We start from the raw sequence: 13,103 nt of genomic DNA, 5'->3' as shown, positions 1-13,103 counted from the left end.
TTCTTTTGTTAATGTATTGTATCACGTTGATTGATTTGCGGATGTTGAACCAGCCTTGCAGCCCAGGGATAAATCCCACTTGGTCGTGGTGAATAATCCTTTTAACGGACTGTTGGATCCTATTGGCTAGTATTTTGGTGAGAATTTTTGCATCCAGGTTCAGCAAGAATATTGGTCTGTAATTCTCCTTTTTGATGGGGTCTTTGTCTGGTTTTGGGATCAAGGTACTGCTGGCCTCCTAAAATGAGTTCGGAAGTTTTCCTTCCATTTCTATATTTTGGAACAGTTTCAGGAGAATAGGTATTAAATCTTCTTTAACTGTCTGATAGAATTCCCCTGGGAAGCCATCTGGCCCTGGGCTTTTGTTTCTTGATGACTGCTTCAATTTCCTTAGAGGTTATAGGTCTGTTCAGGTTTTCTATTTCATCCTGGTTCAGTTTTGGTAGTTGATACATCTCTAGGAATGCACCCATTTCTTCCAGGTTATCTAATTTGCTGGCATAGAGTTGCTCATAATATGTACTTATAACTGTTTGTATTTCTTTGGTGTTGGTTGTGATCTCTCCTCTTTCATTCATGATTTTGTTGATTTGGGTCATTTTTTTCTTTTTGATCAGTCTGGCTACGGGTCTATCAATCTTGTGAATTCTTTCAAAGAACCAGCTCCTAGTTTCGTTGATCTGTTCTACTGTTCTTTTGGTTTCTAGTTCATTGATCTCTGCTCTGATCTTTATTATTTCTCTTCTCCTGCTGGGTTTAGGCTATATTTGCTGTTCTTTCTCCAGCTCCTTTAGGTGTAGGGTTAGGTTGTGTATTTGAGACCTTTCTTGTTGCTTGAGAAAGGCTTGTATTGCTATATACTTTCCTCTCAGGACTGCCTTTGCTGTATCCCAAAGACTTTGAACAGTTGTGTTTTCATTTTCATGGTTCCCATGAATTTTTTTTAATTCTTCTTTAATTTCCTGGTTGACCCATTCATTCTTTAGTAGGATGCTCTTTAGCCTCCATGTATTTGAATTCTTTCCGACTTTCCTCTTGTGATTGAGTTCTAGTTTCAAAGCACTATGGTCTGAAAATATGCAGGGAATCATCCCAATCTTTTGGTACCGGTTGAGACCTGATTTGTGACCTAGGATGTGATCCATTCTGGAGAATGTTCCATGGGCACTAGAGAAGAATGTGTATTCCGCTGCTTTGGGATGGAATGTTCTGAATATGTCTGTGAAGTCCATTTGGTCCAGTGTGTCATTTAAAGTCTTTATTTCCTTGTTGATCTTTTGCTTAGATGATCTGTCCATTTCAGTCAGGGGGTGTTAAAGTCCCCCACTATTATTGTATTGTTGTCAATGTGTGTCTTTGCTTTTGTTATTAATTGCCTTATATAATTGGCTGCTCCCATGTTCGGGGCATAGATATTTACAATTGTTAGCTTTTCTTGTTGGATAGACCCTTTAAGTAGGATATAGTGTCCTTCCTCATCTTATTACTGTCTTTGTTTTAAAATCTAGTTTGTCTGATATAAGGATTGCCAGCCCAGCTTTCTTTTGGTGTCCATTAGCATGGTAAATGGTTTTCCACGCCCTCATTTTCAATCTGGGGTGTCTTTGGGTCTAAAATGAGTCTCATACAGACAGCATATTGATGGGTCTTGTTTTTTAATCCAATCTGACAGCCTGTGTCTTTTGATTGGGGCATTTAGACCATTTACATTCAGGGTAACTATTGAAAGGTATGAATTTAGTGCCATTGTATTGCCTGTAAGGTGACTGTTAAGTGTATGTTGTCTGTGTTCCTTTCTGATCTTTGCTGCTTTTAGGCTCTCTTTGCTTAGAGGACCCCTTTCAATATTTCTTGGAGGGCTGGTTTCGTGTTTGCAAATTCCTTTAGTTTTTGTTTGTTCTGGAAGCTTTTTATCTCTCCTTCTATTTTCAATGACAGCCTAGCTGGATATAGTATTCTTGGCTGCATATTTTTCTCGTTTAGTGCTCTGAAGATATCTTGCCAGTCCTTTCTGGCCTGCCAGGTCTCTGTGGATAGGTCTGTTGCCAATCTAATGTTTCTACCATTGTAGGTTACATGTCTCTTCTCCTGAGCCGCTTTCAGGATTTTCTCTTTGTCTCTGAGACTCGTAAGTTTTACTCTTAGATGTCGGGGTGTTTACCTATTATTATTGATTTTGAGAGGGGTTCTCTGTGCCTCCTGGATTTTGATGCCTGTTTCCTTCCTCACATTAGGGAAGTTCTCTGCTATTATTTGCTCCAATATACCTTCTGCCCCTCTCTCTCTCTCTTCTTCTTCTGGGATCCCAATTATTCTAATGTTGTTTCATCTTATCGTATCACTTATCTCTTGAATTCTGCCCTCGTGATCCTGTAGTTGTTTATCTCTCTTTTTCTCAGCCTCTTTGTTTTCCATCATTTGGTCTTCTAAATCACTGATTCTCTCTTCTGCCTCATTTATCCTAGCATTTAGTGCCCCCATTTTTGATTGCACCTCATCAATAGCCTTTTTGATTTCGATTTGGTTAGATTTTAGTTCTTTTATTTCTCCAGAAAGGGTTTCTCTAATAACTTCCACGCTTTTTTCAAGCCCAGCTAGTATCTTTAAAGTCATGTTCTGAACTCTAGGTCCAACATCGTACTAATGTCCGTATTGAGTAGGTCCCTGGCTGACGGTACTACCTCTTGTTCTTTTTGTTGAGGTGATTTTTTTCGTCTTGTCATTTTGTCCAGAGGAGAATAGATGAATGAGAGAACAAAATGCTAACAGGTTTACAACGTCCCCAGCAAATATACTGTATACAAATCAGAAAAGACCTGAAACCAGGGGAAAAGAAAGGGAAAGAAAGAAAAAAGAAAGAGAAAAAAAAAAGAAAATAAGATAAAAACAAAAACAGAATACAAAAAAAGCAAAATATGATCAAATATGATCAGGCTAGTGCATAGATCAGTGCCACACACTAGATTTTGGGTGTATTTTGGTGTTAGAAAAAAGTGCCTCCTAAAATTTTAAAGGAAGAAAGACATATATGTACAAAATAAGGGTTGATACAATGAAGGAATGGCAGATGACTGTAAAGATGAAAATTATAAAAGATTTTTATCAAAGGACTTGATAAGATAAGAAGTTGAAAAACGAAAGAAGATTTAAGAAAAAAAAAGGAAAAAGAGAGGGAATGTGATCAGGCAGGAGATGAGAAAAAAGCCATACACTAGTGATTTAAGGGTATATTTTGATCTGTTAGAAGAAACTGTATCTCAAAATTTTAAAGAGAGAACAACTTATATATATATATATATGCCAAAGATAAGGGTAACTACTATGAAGGGATAAAATATGACTCTAAAATGAAAAATAAAAAATGTTTTTTTTTTAAAAAAGGGATTGATAAGATGTTGGTTGAAAAAGGGAAAAAGAAAAATAAAAAAAACGGTTAACAAAAATTAACTTTGATGAACTAATGAATCATGGTAAAAAAAAGCCATGAATTCTATGTGCAGTATTCCCCTAGCGCTGGAGTTCTCCCGTTCTCCTTGATCGGTAAACTTGGTCTTGGCTTGCTGGCTGTTCGTGCTGATCTTCTGGGGGAGGGGCCTGTTGCTGTGGTTTCCAAATGTTTTTGCTGGAGGCTGAATTGCCCCGCCCTTGTCGGACGGGCTAAGGAAGCTGCTCGGGTTTGCTCTCAGGAGCTTTTGTTCCCTGCAAGCTCTCGGTACAGCTTTGGAGGACCAGGGCAAAAATGATGGCCTCCCAATCTCCACCTGGCGGAGCCCAGAACTTGGGGCCCCGCTCCTCAGTGTGCCCCCAGAGAAAAGCAGTCACTCCCATCTCCCTGCTCTCCAGCCGCACTCTGTGCTCACCTGGCCTGTGACCAAGCATTGCCATCTCTGGCACCCGACCACGTGTGCAGTCTCCAAACCCAGCAGATCCCTGCGGTGCGCTCCCGCGCTGCTCCCCCCGGGGGAGGAAGGGGAGTCTCCCCGGATCTGCCGCTTGTTGGGTCCCTGCGGGAGGAGCAGTGGTCCGACTGGGCCGTGGATCACAGTTTATAGCAACCCCGAGCTGAGAGCCCGCGCCTCGGCTCCGTCTCTGCAGCCGGCTTCCCCGCTCTGATACCTGGGAGCTCTGCCGCACTCAGGCTCCCCCGGTCTTTCTGTGACCCCGAGGGTCCTGAGACCACACTGTCCCGGGAGGATTCCACCCCCTGCTTAGCCACTGCAGTGACGTCCCTCAGCCGAGCCAACTTCTAAAATGTCCGATTTTGTGCTCCGCGGCTCTAGCACTTGCCAGAAGCGGCCGACGGAGGCCCCTCCCCCGCCGTCTATCCTCCGGAATATCGCCTTGGATTCACTTCTCCACACGTCCTACCTTCCAGTAAGTGGTCGCTTCTCTGTTCAGAGAGTTGTTGCTACTCTCCTCTTTGATCTCCTGTTGAGTTCGTAGGTGTTTAGAATGGTTTGATCCCTATTTAGTTGAATTCCTGAGACCAGACGAAATCTAGGTCTCCTACTCCTCCGCCATCTTGCTCCGCCCCCCACCATTTAGTTTTTCTATCTATTGCATTTCTTACCAGAATTAGTAATTACAATGATGGCTGTCATACTGTCATTTTCTGATTACTTCATTCCTTCTACATTGCAATTGGAACGCTTATCACAGGAGAAACCCAGATTCTTATTTTATTCAACGTTATAACCTATTACATTTATTTTGATGCTCAAATTATTCCAGATTTAGCCAATAGGATTCTCTTGAAACTAGCATTTATATACTTCCAACCTGGCACCATCATTCTTGAGCACGTTCTCACTTTCTGGCATAAACAGATGTTTCAGACTCATCGTGTGCTTTTCCTATCTCAGCCCTGACATTAGTCATTTTTTTCAAGGAAACCTTAATCTGTTAGTGGAGAATCGTATTCAGGAACCAAGATCTAGATGCCTGGTGTACCCAGTGCTATCATACTGCTCTTGCTCCTAGGCTCTTCCACTGGACAGAGCTGAACACGCATTTATATTAATATGCATCTCTCTATCAATCTATATACACTGAAAACCGTGAAAAGTATGTAGTTTCTGAAAAAGAATCTAAATTCATTCTGTAGTAATAACGTGAAAGTCACACCCAAAAATTTAAGCTGATGGCTTCTTTATTTCACCTCTTGACCTCAAGGTTGAGGGAGACCTAGAGGATTTCCCTTTACTTAAAGCTTTTATTAATGCTGGGAAATAGACTGATAAATATTCTACTAGATGTTGAGCTAAGTTATTTTCTAGTGTCTTTTTCCCCATTAAAGGAGGCCTTATTTTTCATCTGAAATGATCCATATTTAAATATATTTTGTTCCAATTCAATTGAATTGCAAATTCAAGATAAACACAGCTTAGAAAGTCCACTGGCTACAAATGACCCCCTTTCAAAAAGAAATTATTAATTCAGGAAAACACCAAGGGAAATAAATACACAGTTCTGCAGCCAAGGTAAGCACACATACTCATACTGGATTGAGTCTGTATGAAAAACATTCCTTTGTCAAAAATCTGCAATCTGACAAGCACCAATTCTGTTAGAAACTACATGGCTTGATATTTCTAATCAGTGCTTTCCTCAGTCAGACATCAGGTTTTGTAAACTGGTGTTTCAATTACATTTTAGACTATTCCCATCACTAAATGGTATAACACACACATGAAGCAAGAAATGTTAAAAAATGGACTCATAGGGGCGCCTGGGTGGCTCAGTCGTTAAGCGTCTGCCTTCCGCTCAGGTCATGATCCCGGCGTCCTGGGATCGAGCCCCGCACTGGGCTCCCTGCTCAGCAGAGAGCCTGCTTCTCCCTCTCCCACTCCCCCTGCTTGTGTTCCCTCTCTCACTGTGTCTCTCTCTGTCAAATAAATAAATAAAATCTTAAAAAAAAAATGGACTCATAGTTACACTTGGCATGGAAACTTGAACTACTTATATGTTAGTGTGCATGTTTTCTATACATGTATAAGCTAGATTTTTATAATGTATCTCCTTGAGAACTACTTCACCTTTGAAATGCTCCAGAGATTCCAATACCAGGCACAGTAAGCTAAAGAATGAAGTACATATTTTTAAAAAGAATTACCATTCCATTCTGGCTTTCCTGAATTACTTCCAAATAAAATCATAAAAATTATAGCTTACTCTCTCATTATATATTAGAAATAATGTAAGATTTAGAACCAATTACTCTCATTATTTTCTGTCCTTTACTTGAGTAGGCCATTGGATATGCTTATCTCCAGTATTAACAAGACACATTCTTTTCTTACTGTTAACCTCAAAGAATACTTAGAATAATTTCCTGATGGATCCTATGAAATAATGGATAATAGAAAGTTAAGGGATTGAGTAATTTGGTTTATTTAAAAGGTGGAAATAGCCAAAACTAGGTACATCATTAGTGGGTAATATTCAGTAGCTCTTTCTACCCATTAAATCGATTTTAATAAAGAACAGGAAAATGAACCCACATTTATTTTATTTCATTACAATTTTGGGTTTTCTTTCAATTAATAATAGGGAAACAGGAGTGCATTAATTTTATTGTTGTATATTTTATTATTTCTAAAGCCTCTTAATATGCATTTTCTGAAATTTTTACTCAGCAAATAGTGAGCATGCTTTTCTCCTTTGCTGATATGACTGAAAATAGTTTGTGAAGTATTTACACATAAACTAGAAGGTAGAAAAATATGTTCAAATATTTTAAGGTGTCTAATATTTATGAAAGTTAAGTTTACATTTTAGTTATATTATTGAATTTCATTAACTTCAGAAGATGAATTACAGATAGCTTAGTCATTCTATCCAGGCTTTAGAAAAATATAGGAAAGGTGGTTTTCTTGTTTTCTCAATATTTTCTATCCCATGACAAATTACTGTATTTACTTGGATGAAGGAAAGCATCAAAAGGAAATATAATAAAGTTACAGAAGCACCATATTCTAACAGTCTAAATAACAGGCTCTTGGCTAGTATTTAAGCATTTACAGTTACTTTGACTAAAATTATTGCCTTTTTTAAGAAAAATAAAAAATAGATTACTTTATATATTCCCTGGGAGGTAGGGAAGCTGAAGGGACTCCACTTTAGAATGGCTCTGTCTCTACTGTTTTTCTGCTAGGCCCATTTACTCATGTTCTCTGAATAAGCCAGAGAAGCTTTGTTCCCACTTCAAGGGGGAAACAAGAAAGTGAATCATTCCCTGAGTTTTGTCCTAGGCCCCAAACACCTGATAACACCTAAGAAGAGCTAGATCCTGACCTGTTCCAGGATGTTAGCTTCAGACAAACCTGAGCTGATTCTGGCATCAATACTTTGATCTTCTGTAATTTATGAAATAATATCTATTGTTTACCTGACACTTACCTTTAATTGGATCCTAGTCTGGATTCCTGAAGGAATACATACCCTAGACCCTTTTCCAGTATAAACCCCCAACCCCAAGCAACGATGAGACTCATTCTCCTTTCCAAGTCTCCCAGACCTTTAGTTTGCCATTCTCTGTCACTCACGCTGTTCAATAAACTCTTGTTTTCACCTTCTCTGGCTCACATTTGATTTCTATCCTGCATGAAGCCAAGGACCCTCTTGGCTGATTCTGTGGGACCTTCCCTTGGGTTCCTGGACCCAGCCTGCCTGCATCACTTGTGAAGAAAAAGATTAAAGTAGGAAAATATATTTTATACTTAGATATTTTCCAACTCATCACAAACTTTAACACTCAACATATAGAAAAGAATTAGTTTATAGAGAAAATAAACTGAATTACTGAGTGGGGATCTCTTTTTACATTTATTTTATATAATTTATTTAATTTGTATATTTATATAATATATGATCATTTTGTATTGTATATGGATTATAAAAAATAGCATGGGTTGCTGTAAGATAAAAAGACAAGATAACTCAATGAGTTACTGACTACATTTTCTTCCCTTCATAAAGTTATGAAAGATACGATCATGCAGAAAAGTAGAGAGAATACAAAAATGATGTCACACCTCTCAGATTTAACAATATTTGTACCTTACCACATATTTTAGATTATTTAAAAAGTAAAACATTATGGGGGCATCTGAGTGGTGTAGTCATTGAGCAGATGACTCTTGGTTTGGCTAAGGTCGTGATCTCAGGGTTGTGAGACTGAGCCCCCACATCAGGCTCCATGCTTAGTGTGGAGTCTGCTTAAAACTCTCTCTCCTCCTGCCCCTCCAACTCCCACACCCCCACCCCTCACACCCGCTCTCTAAATAAATAAATAAATCTTTAAAAAAAAACAACAACACATTATGTGGTTTTGAAGCTCTGCCTGGTATTTTGATCCAGCTACTGGAATGATAAACACTATGGGCTGTATCTTCTCCATCTACTTTTTTTTTCATGTTTTTAAACTTCCTAGAGTTATCACATGAGTGTGCCACTCTGCAACTTATGTTTTTCACTCAACAATGTTTTCAAGTATAATCCATGTTGTTACCTAATCCATTCAGCTTAATAAAAGCATAAATAGCTAGGTTACCTTGGAGAAGTTACTTAGTTCTATGTGCTTCAATTTCCTCATTTATAAAATATAAAAATTATATAAAAGGTGTGAGTTAAAATGATGAAATCAATGTGTGTGTGTGCGTCTGTGTGTGTGTATGTGTGTGTGTGTGTGTGTGTGTGTGTGTGAAAGCTCCTGAAATAAAGTAAAACATCATTAGTGTTAACCATTTCTTTCTCAGGAGTATTTATTTATAAGTTGAATTGCTGGGTCAGTGAGTATAAATATGTCCAACCTGCCATATAATGAGAAGTTATTCCTCCAAGGGACTGTACCAAACTAGATTCTTAGTCATACATGAGGAGGAGTTTATTTTTGCTTATCTACTGGTAAATATTTGGTATTGCAGTTTCTTTGTTTGATGGAACACATCTTTCAGAAACTGCCAGGTTAAAAAGTTGGTTTGAACACAGACCTATGATGACCATCACCAATGTGCTTGTCTGCTAATTCAAAAGGATCCAATCTGATATAATTGTTCTCTATTACTCATGGACACTGGTCACCCTGAGACTTCCCTTCTCCATTGTGCTGGAGATTGTTCTGTTAGATCGCCCGGTTTCTGAATCCTTGTCTTCTTTCTAGCTTTACTTATTTGGAAAGGAACATCCTCTATTAGCTTCAATGGCATGAAAGCAAAGGAGATAAAAAACTGTATGACTGAGGATATTTGCATATAATTCACACCTGAGTTATAGCTGGCTGAACAAAGAATTCTGGGTTAGAAATAATTTTTCCCCAGAATTTTTAAGGCAGTATTCTATTGTCTTTATATGCTTCTAGTATTGTTGAGAAGTTCAAAGCCATTTTGATTCACCACCTTTTTGTATGTGATAGGGTTTTGTTTATTTTTTCACAGGAAGCATGTAGAACCTTCATGTTATTCTGATTGTTATGAAATTTCATAATTATGTGCCTTTATGTGGGTGTATTTTCATCCATTTGGCTGGACATTATTTTCCTGTCATTCTAAAAACCATGGCTTTCACTTATGAAAAATATTCTACAAATACTTTATAGGTAAATTCACCCCTTCTATTCTCTCTCTCTAGAATTTCTATTATTTTAATATTTTTAAAAATTTTTGTCATCTCATTTTAATATCTCTCCTACTCTGTTTTGTTTCATTTTCTTTTATTTTCTGGGTGATTTCCTTCTTCAGTTTTATTTCTCAAAAGTTATATTGAATATTTTTTAAGTAATCTCTATACTCAACGTGGGGCTCAAACTCACAACCCAGAGATCAAGAGTTGCATGCTCTATTAATAAGCCAGTCAGGCATCCCTATATTGAACACACTTAAAATTTCTGTTTATATTTTTAATTTATGAACTTATGTTTTACCTCCAGCTGCCACTTATTATATCATTTTATTCTTGTTAATGGATAAATTACTTTTGAGTTCCATCTGAAAACCTTAGTATTTCTAAGCTTTTCTTCCCTCTATATAGTTTCTATTTCTCTTTTTTTCTACCCTCTTTCTCTTTTAAATCAATGTTACAAGATTTCCTCAGACCTGGAAGGCTTTGTTTGGGGAAACCTAATATCAGAATCTTTATGACTTTCTTCATGAGCTAGTGAGACTTCTAGTGCAACTGGGTACATGAGTCCTAGATCATATGAAGTCAGGTATGGAGATAAAAATTAGAGTTTAGAAGACATTTATAGCTATGGGAGTAAATAAACTTGTCTTAGAGAGAGGTTTAAGTAAAGAAAAGAAAAAGGGCCTAGCACCAAACCTTTTGTTCAGGTAAGCCACACATTAGGGTTTTCTATGTATTATGATCTATGGTGGCTTCTTTAATATGCATCACCTTGGACAAAATCACATTTAATTCTTCTATATATCTGCAAAATAATTTAGAGCTGTTCATGTGTTTTAGGGATCTGTTTAAAGGCATGTAATGGGTACCTAGGTGGCTCAGTCAGTTGATTGTCCCAACTCTTGATTTGGGCTCAGGTCATGATCTCAGGGTTCTATGACTGAGCCCAGCGTCAGGCTCCATGCTCAGCATGGAAACAGCTTGTCCCTCTCCCTCTGCTCCTCCCCTTACTGTCTCTCTCTCAAATAAATAAATAAATAAAATCTTAAAAAAAATAAAGGCATATAACACAAAAAGGATATTAGAAATAGTTAAACCAAATAACCACAATGAGAAAAATCATCTTTAAAAATTAATAAATCACATTAGTACTCATAAAATGATTAGGTTCTATTAATACTGACAAACATGATGATTTCATGTAATTACAGATATGTAAAACTACATTTTATAAAAGACTACCTGAAAATAATCTAAGCTAAACAGTCACTCATACTTTTCGGATGTAAGAAAACAAAAGTACGATGTTAATGGCCAAAAAAAAAAGAGAGAAAAAGAAAATCACAATCATAGTATATGAATTACTCATTTAGCAGAATCATTCCCAAAATTTGGGAATTTTGCTGCAAGGTATATCTCTATTTTTCATGTGATTGTCAATGTAAAATTCAAATTATGTGCAACTAGAAAAATTGCTTTCGTAATATTCAATTTACTTAAGAATTCATCAGGTCTTTAAAATTACAAATTTGAACAAATAAACAACAGCTTTATCGTAAGACTTTAACTACTGTAATGTTCAATATGTGAAGAGTAACACTGATCTATACATAAAACAATTCACAAAATTCCTTTCCTGAAAAGGAAAATACAATGCAGTAGAAGAAATTTCAAATATAAGATTACTTGCATTGTACTTAAGAGAAATCAGAAAGTTTCAGAACACTGGTTATTTAAAAAAAAAAAAATCCCAACTCCAATTCCCTTACTACTTATTACTAGTAATGTCATATATTACTTGCTCCTTTTCCCATAAGTTGAGCTTAAATAACTTTTAACCTTTTCCCATTAATGACTGTGCTATTGGTTACAGTCATATTCTACAGGGCATATCCCCACAACATGCCCAATGCCCACTGTGTGCTTAGCAATAGAAAATGATAATGTATATTAGCGTGCACAGAATATGCACCAGATAAATTCTGCCTTAAATTCTTAAAGGTGTATAGCATGTCAAACAGCACTGGTTAGACCTCAAAAATATTTAACAGTTTCAGAATTTGACAACTGCAATTTTTTTTTTCTTTTCACCTAGAATAATAAAATTGGGACTCTCAGGATGAGAGTAGTAGCCAAGACAAAATGGTGGACATTTTAAAAGATGTGTGGGCAGAGAATAGAATATGAAAACTGAATCACTAGCATTTGTAATTCTGGTTAGTAACTTGCTACAATGTGAGGAATACTTTCCCAAGAAGGAGATAAAATATTAATTTATTTTAAAATATCCTTTGAAATTTCAGAGAAGATCCTAGCAAGTATTTTAAAAATCCATACAATTATCTTTATACAGTTTTACTGCTAATTACTGGCATTCACATTAGAGTGGTTGGTAATAATAAAAGGTCCTAACATAACTACACTTTCTTCATATGTACTAGATTTAATGATATTTGATGTTACAATAGCAGAATTTAGACTGTAAAATTATTATCTTCATTGTCTTCACAAACACTTCTGGGAGGTATCACTTTAGGATTAAAAAAAAGTAGTCCACCTAATTTTTACCTTCTTTAACATGAACACATAGCAATACACAATATAAAGGTATTCATGTTTCTAAATATGCTTATCTAAAGGATGCCATAGGCTATTCATGCTGCACAGTATATAGCATCGATTCATAGCAAAAACACTTCCAAGGGAGTTGTGTGTGTATATATAATAGTACCATTTCTCAGTTGGAGTCTTTTGCTTGATGTAACACCAAAACCTGGAAATGAATTATGTTTGCTGAGTAGAGAAAAGAGACAACATGCAGCTATCATCATTCAGGCAGTAACAATGCATTTATGCTAAAGCAGTAATTTCTTCCTAGTGAACTCTTACACAGGCATTCAGCAATGCATAATCACGTATCCTTCATGCCGTTCACATTGTTGGGCTCTGAATACACAAATCACCATAAAAACATGGGAAATGAAGAAATATGATCACTTTGAGTTTTGTTGTTCAATGATTTCAGCACTTTTCTTGATTCAATATGTGCCCAATTGTTCCTTATGAGCAAAACTGAATGATTTTCACCATTATGTTGCACTTTCTTCTTTAAAAGAACTTAGAACTAAGGCTCTAGAGAGGTTTATATATCCCCAAAATTTCAGAATCCATTTTTATTGGTTTTAGAAATTATTATTAGAAAATATAAATTTGATGAAAACTACTCTGTTCATAACTTCTTTCTTCCTTGACAACCTTGAAAATTTTCATTAGATTTCAAGGTGTTCTCTCTCGGCAGTACATTCTGATCATGTAGGAGTACCCTGCCTAAACATGTTACCACACTGGAGGGTCCTACAGAGTCTTTCTCTCCTTCTCTGCCTTCATTCTGACCTTTATACTTAATGGTACTGAAATGCTAACTTCAGATCAGGTATCCTTCCTCTTACATTCAAGTTAAACTCTCTATATTATAAGCTGATTTT

General features: G+C 36.7%; 1 protein-coding gene across 2 annotated transcripts in view; it reads right to left on the bottom strand.

Annotated features, from left to right (window-relative positions):
- The window catches only part of CNTNAP2 (contactin associated protein 2), a 2,031,041-nt gene that overhangs the window by 1,187,610 nt on the left and 830,328 nt on the right, over window positions 1-13,103 (bottom strand). The gene's annotated exons all lie outside the window — the stretch shown is intronic.

This window comes from Zalophus californianus, chromosome 12 (genome assembly GCF_009762305.2).
Source record: "Zalophus californianus isolate mZalCal1 chromosome 12, mZalCal1.pri.v2, whole genome shotgun sequence".
In the NCBI taxonomy this organism is placed as follows: domain Eukaryota; kingdom Metazoa; phylum Chordata; class Mammalia; order Carnivora; family Otariidae; genus Zalophus; species Zalophus californianus.
The sequence above is the reverse complement of the archived record's forward strand: the minus strand, read 5'-3'. Positions and strand labels throughout refer to the sequence as shown.